This window comes from Hipposideros armiger, unplaced genomic scaffold, assembly GCF_001890085.2.
Source record: "Hipposideros armiger isolate ML-2016 unplaced genomic scaffold, ASM189008v1 scaffold_17, whole genome shotgun sequence".
In the NCBI taxonomy this organism is placed as follows: Eukaryota; Metazoa; Chordata; class Mammalia; order Chiroptera; family Hipposideridae; genus Hipposideros; species Hipposideros armiger.
This window is the reverse complement of record NW_017731367.1, coordinates 7,746,575-7,753,580: the sequence shown is the minus strand read 5'-3', so window position 1 is coordinate 7,753,580 and position 7,006 is coordinate 7,746,575. Positions and strand designations below refer to the sequence as shown.

Below are 7,006 nucleotides of genomic sequence, written 5' to 3'. Positions count from 1 at the left end.
TGTGGGGAGAGAGGGAAGCCTGGATGGGGGAGGGGAGACAGGGCCACTGGAGAGGGGCATGGAATGTGGGGGCAAGAGGGAGACTGGGTACAGGACCAGAGAGGGACCCCCACTGACCTATGCAGGCTCCAGCCCTCAGGTTACAGGGTCCCCATCCCAGCAACCACAAGTCCATCACAGTGATCACAGCGGTTATGTCCCAGGCACCATGTGTCTGAAGGGCCATCATGTCCGTCCTCTCACTCGATTCTCACTAAATGTTGGCCGCTTACAGGAGGGCTGCTCGGAGGAGGAAGGGGAGTGGCTGGGCGTCCACCGGTCCTGCTAGGTGCTGGGGAGATTGGTGGGGGGACCCTGTACATACTTCGTGTGTGTCTGCCACTTGAGTACTTCAAAAAGGAAAGGGAGAACTGCAATGCTTGTAACTAAAATTGTGATGTTTCACTCTTCCTTGCAATTTTGAAAGTTACAATTTTCTGTTTGTACACATTTTCCAGTGGAAAAGCAGAGGTTTCCTTCAAATATGGATTAAATATTTCATGGGCTTTTAGAAGCCTAGACCACTTATGTGAAGCACCCACTCTTTTTGTAACGGCTCAGCTTTTACGGAACCCACAGGAGCCGTAAGAATTGCGTGGCGCCCCTTTACGAATGTCACCCTGTGCCCGCTGAGTGACTCTCACTCCCATGTTGCTTTGGTCCCAAGTCCTGATACTATAGGAGATGTGGGCTGGGCTGGCTGAGCAAGCCTCACAAACACTTTGTGGGTCCCGGTGGCTGCCGGGAAGCGTGACCCCAGCCCTCTGCATCAGCTCCTGGGGCTCCGCCCTGGGAGGCCGGCTGGGAAGAGCCGGGGCACGGGGCAGGGGCACAGGGCTCTGCGTGTGCCCTTAGACCAGGCCCCAGCCTCAGTTTCCCCATCTGTGTCATGGCTGTGACGCAACCGCATAGGATCTTGTCAGGACCCGGAGAAGGATGGGAGGAGGGCTGTAAGGTGCCCCACCTGTCCGGGGGCTGCAGAATGGAGGGTGGAAAACGTCTCATGCACTGAGGGTCTCATGAAACATCCCGCCTGTGGCACTGTGACAAGCGGAGCATGTCACAAGCCCTCCCCGCCGAAGCCATCCTTTGAGGCCTTGGCGTTCAGCCTGATGCCTTTTCATCCCCTGGGTGACAATGGATCAACTCATTTGTTGGGTGGCCAGCGTCCCCCGACACCCACTGTGGGCGAGTGGTGGGGGACAGTGCACAGGCCTCCTGGCCCTGCCCCCCGGGAGGCTCGGGAGCCCCCCCGCTAGTCCCAGGACAGAACCAGCATCAGAATTACTCAGAGATAAGGGGGCCGGTGCCCTGCACTTAACGCAGTGGGGCTCAGTGGCCCAGAGAGGAGCCCAGGGTCTGCTGCCAGTTAGTGGCGGCTGAACACCTCTGGGCTCTGCCCTTTCCTGCTGGCCTTGTTGTCCAGCCTGTGCCAACCCCTCCTGCTCCGACCACACTAGCGTTATAATCAGTTTTACTAGGCTTTTTCAAAATTTCCTTGGAAAATCTCAAACATCTATACTTCCCCGTAAACTTTGCAATCAGCTTGTCCAGTTTCCCTCCAAACATACCACAAACAAATAGATAAAACCAAACTAAGAAAGCGAACCAACAACCAGCAAACAAGCAGCAAACTGGGAACATAAACAGAGGTCCATTCAGACGCTGACCAAAGGGCCCTCACTGCCCCAACCACACCCTCTCGCCAGTGAGACTAGACGTAGTGACAAACAGAGGCACAAACGTAATTATTCTCTAAAAAAAACAAAAACAAAACCACCTTGAATTAAAGGAGTAAAATGAAAACTTCTAGAAAATGGGTAAAAAGGAAAAGACTTCATATCAAAACCCCACGGGACACAGCAAACCACAGCTAGGGGAAACGCAGCAGCGCTGAGTGCTCTTCCAAACACACGTACACCGCTTACTCAGTTTAAGAAATCAGAAACAGTACAACGAAAAGATGATGTGAATAAAGATAAAAGCTGAAATGAATAAACTAGACAAACATGGGAGACGAGATACAAGTATAATCTTTGAAAAGACCTACCAGAGGGAGCACTGCAGGTAGGTGGGGAGAAACAGACTAACTGCAGATTAAGCGCAAGTATAGCGACGGTGCAAGTACAGCGACGACAAATGCGTGTGCACTTAAAAACAGAAGGTGGGCGGCTCCCACACGACAGAAGCTGAGCCCGGGAGGGATGGAACGCCGCAACCGACCCGCGGCAGAAAACCCGGGGAGGGAGCTGAAGCGCATGTGAGATGACAGGAGGGGCAGTGTGTGCAGGCCTTTCGGAAAGCTCAACTCTTAGGCTACTTAGATTACGCCACATGACAGAAAAAGATGGAAAGCTCACCAGTGTATTTTATAAATTAGATAAAATAATCCTAACACTGAAAAAGCTGATAAATGTGGCACCCTGAAGAAACACCAACGCAGGCGTTAGTAATCACCTCCGCCACAATGTGGGCCCCGCTGATTGGCACAGCCCGAGCTGCCTGGCTCCCGAGCCCAGGCTGCGCTTCTAGAACCTGAAACAAGCTCAGCCCGGGCCTGGAGGAGCGTTCTCAGGAGAAGAGGGGGCTGGTGGTGGGAACGTGGGAGCCGGTGGGGCTGGATGTGGTTCGTTTGGGTGCCAGGCGGATACTGAGCCCCTGAGCCAGCGGGGCTGTGACCTGGCTCTGATCTGAGGGGAGCACGGGGCAGCCTCTCCCAGGGGCACGTGTGGGTGACGCTGGGCTCACTCTACATTGTTGATCTATTGAATTCCCAGGGTAACCCGGGAAACGGGAGGGATTTGCTCTCAAACAAGAATCTTACTGTTTGCATAGCACAGCCTACCATTTAATTAGAAAAATATGTTTTTAATTAACTTTCTCTTGACAAACATGTTGGCTTATGTGAAACTGGGGAAAAATCCAGTCCGTGAAAGTGAAAGAGGTTGTGTAAAACACAGACCTTGCTCTCACAGAGCTGGCGGCTCTGCAGCCTGACCTGGCCAGGGGGTGTGGCCACGTGTCCTGGGCCCCTGGCGGCTGCAAACAGGGCAAACGCTTCTGTCGCCAGGGTTTGCTGTTTGTCAAAGTGCCTGGGGCTTCTGGTGACTCAGGCGTGTCTCATCCCCTTTCAGATGCCCACCGTGATGGCCAACAGGTTACAAAAATTGGCAAAACTTTCCTCAGAGCTGGAGGCCAGGACTTTGAGGGTTCCCATAAGACAGAGGGTAGACAGAACCAAGTCGCCTAAGAAGAGGAGAAATGGTAACTGCCAGAATTCTAAGAAAAAATTTGACAGAATACTAATAGATTTTAGTACACACACTTCACTGGAAAATTGAGTAAATTCTTGATCAAGCAGAAAAATCAACATGGGTAGAGAAGATCAGAAAACCCAAGAAACCACAGCACCCATACGAGTAGAGCCCAAGTGGAACCTGCAGTCCCTCAGGGACCCTGGCTCAGCGGGCCAGGGCTGGAGGGGCTGCCGGACATGGAGGGAAGGCATCCAGGGATGAGGGTCATGGTGGGGGAGACACAAGAGGGCCCCCGGTCCCCTGGCAGGCAGGTGGCCAGAGGTGGAAGCTGGACACCACCGCGGCTGAGCCCCCAGGACAGGGCCCTTACCCCCACCTCCCCATTCCTGGGACAGAACAGCTCTAGTGAGAGCTCAGGGTGGCTTCTCTTCAGCCCCCACAGCCCCCCATGGCCCCGCTTGGAACCTTTCATTTGGGCCTGAAATATCTGGACAGGAACACGTGAAATCCCCAGTGAGTTCTTCACTCCCAATACTGAGCAAGACTAGTCCCCCTTCTTTGAAGACGTGCAGAGGAAAACATCATGATGTATGTAGCAGATGTGGTTCCAGAAACAAAGTCAATCTGAGGGTCTCAAATTCAAACGAGAACAGTTATTGCAAGAAACGGAAATACGTGTCAGAAAATGTTAATTGATGTTCTCACAGTGAAACCAGGGTCGGGGCCAGAGAGCAAACAGTGAGATCAAAACACAAGCACCAACCCAGGACGGCAGACAGGTCAGCTACGCAGGACGAAGACCCCAAGCTCTCCCAGGACCTGGAGGAGATGCCACCGGGAAGAAGGTGAAGTTCAAGGTCAGCAAGGAGACATGAGCACAGAGAGCGGTGTTGGGCTGCTGTGAACTTCAGGACCAATGAACAGGGAAGCATGGGGAGGACAGAGATGTTTTTAAGTGGAAAGAACTTGTATAAATTGAGATCGATTGGACTCTGTGCAGAGAGGGCTCACCACACACAAGCACAGACAGCCGAGGAACAACTCAAGTCCCTGTTTTGGTGATGTTTTTGAATTTCAAAGATAAATGGGCCTTCTGGCTCCCGCCCTGTAAGAGCACTTCAAACAGGCGACAGCCTCACATTTCTGAGGTCAGAGGGCAAACAACTACCCGGGTCTGCGGAAAGACGAGCCCCTCCGAGAGATGGGATGAGAGCCTGACTCACCTGTGCCGCCTGTGAGCTCGAAGACTTCAGCTGCCATGTTCAACAAGTGACTGAAACCAGGTGTGGCTGGCAGAGTTCAAGATGGCCCGTGGCCTCTGAACCGTGACGTCATCCTGTGATCACGTCAGATTAAGCGGAATGGATTTGCAGATGTAATTAAGGCCAGTGATCAGCTGGCTCTGAGTTAACCATCGGGGCGAGAGGCTACCCAGGTGGGCCTAATATTCTCATGAGCTCTGAGCGCACAGGCAGGTGAGTGAGGGTCCTGCCGCCACTGAGTGGTGGGAGCCCATGAGAAGGCCCATGCTGGACACTGGAAGAAGCCTCTAGAAGCTGCTTGGTCCATCCTCAGCCAACAGCTGGGAAACAGGACCTTGGTCCCACAACTGCAGGGAGCTGAGTCCCGCCACACCGTGAGTGAGCCCGCAAGGGGATTCTTCCCAGCCTCAGGTGAGGACTGGCCAAGCCCACCCATAGGTGAGACCTGGGAGAGAACCGGGCCGCCTCGCTGGACTTCTGGCGGGCAGGACTGAGAGCTCACAAATGGGGTTCTGTGGTCACCTGCCATTGAGCAGGAGTGTGCCACAGGTGGGCTGCTGTGGGTCTGCAGACACGAGGGTCGTCAGACTCGGGGGCAGGCTCTGTGGATCCCACCCGGCACTTAGCAGAAAGACAGGGACGGGCGTATCTGGAGGTAGGGAGGCCCCTGGGCACGGAAGGTCTCCTTAAGCCCCCAGGGCACAGATGCAGGCCCCTGCAGCTGGGGGTGGCCAGGGGCTCAGGAAGGGGTTCCTAGCCCAGCCATCAGCGGTCTCTGAGCACAGCATGACACGGCTGTCACATCTACCACTGTAACACTCCCCTATCCCCAAGAGGTACCAAGACATGGGGGGGTGGGCAGAAGGGATGGCATCAGGAAACGGGCACTAGAGGAAAGGAGAGAGCAAATAACCTACACTAAAGGGCAAAACGGGTTGTGAGGAAGCATTAAAAGCAGCGGGTATCCTGTCAGAGCACACGCATCATCTCAAAGCTTGTAAGTGGGGTGAATTCCCCTGGAAAAGGCAACAACTCTGAGGCTGGCGGCAGGTGGGTGATGTGGAAACGGAGAGGGCAGAAGCGCTGGCTGGCCAGGGGTGGGCACTGCCACATCGGGTGAAGCGGGGCTCAGGACAGACAGTGCTTACAGCACGGCGGCCTCTGGACCTGGAAAAGCTAGAGCAACCGAGAAACTGAATTCTGAAAAGCACGTCACAGAAATCTGTAAGTCAAAGAACTTTAGGAATAAAGGACACATTGCCAAGAAAATCGCAGTGGGCAAATTCAGCTCAAATTCCCCTCTGAGCTTTGATAAAGTCAGGGGAAACGTTTGAATAACGTATTTGTAAAGGTTAACTTAATAGGCGTGCTTCCAAATGTGTAACCTGCAAACAGAAAACTTTATTTTCAAACGTACATAGAATGCATCCATGAGAACACATGTATAAATTGGGACACAGCCCCGCCTGGCCTCCCCTGGTCTCTCAGACCCCCAACCCAGCCCGGCACCTGGGCCTTGCGACTGACCCCAACCCCAGCTTCCCTGGCTGCTTCGGTCAGATTTCTTGAAACGGAAATCACAGGTCATCTCACAAACCTTTTCTAGGCTGAGCTCTGAGCTTTCTCTGCGGCCCTGCCTCTGTCCTGCCCTCCCCTGCAGGGCCATTTCTCTCTTTGGTGGCTTATCTGGGGTTCCCTCCTCACAAGACACCTGGAGGGGGTGAGTTGCATGTAGCTCGTGGCACTTGTGGGACTGAGAGCCCGCGTCCTGCCCTGTTCTGCTCAGTCCCCTCGGCTGCCCCCATTAGCTGCATCCTTCCAGCACAGGCCCGGCGCCCCTGGCTCCCCGACACCTGGGGGTGGCCACCTCTGAAGGAACGGCGCCCCTCCATGCCCCCGAGGTCCTCAAAGCGTCGGCTTTCGCTTGTGGGCCTGGGATGGGGCACAGGGCCCCCCCGTGAGCAGTGAGGGGGAGGCCTGGGCCAGACCCCATCCTCCAGGCCTGGCCTCCCCTCTCTGGGCCTGGATTCCCCCCCTGAAACCTGTGGGCCCTGAGGCCACCTTCACAGCGTGGAGCCCATATGTGTTGACATTTATCTGAGTTCATCCTGTGTAACCTGCTGTGTGTGAGTGACATGCGACAAAAAATAGTTCCACAACAGCATAGGTGTGACACCACAGAGAATTCCAAGGCTAGGCCAGTGTCACCCGATGCCTGCCGGTGTGACTACAGAAAGGACAGACCTGCGAGGCCAGGGGTCTGCGCCTGGTTCTGCCCCTTGCTGGCCCTGCCACCCATGCCAAGTCACTCTCTGGCCAGATTCAGTTTCCTCAATCTGTAAAATAAGCTGAGACCATCTCAGAGACAGCGGTGCCAGGACAGCCCTGGTGAGCTCTGTGGGGACCCAGTGTCCCTCGAGGCCATCTGCTCCAGCCCAGTTGGGTCTC

At 54.6% G+C, this 7,006-nt stretch overlaps 1 protein-coding gene across 1 annotated transcript in view; it reads right to left on the bottom strand.

Annotated features, from left to right (window-relative positions):
* The window catches only part of CROCC2 (ciliary rootlet coiled-coil, rootletin family member 2), a 55,553-nt gene that overhangs the window by 7,782 nt on the left and 40,765 nt on the right, over positions 1-7,006 (bottom strand). The window lies entirely within an intron of this gene.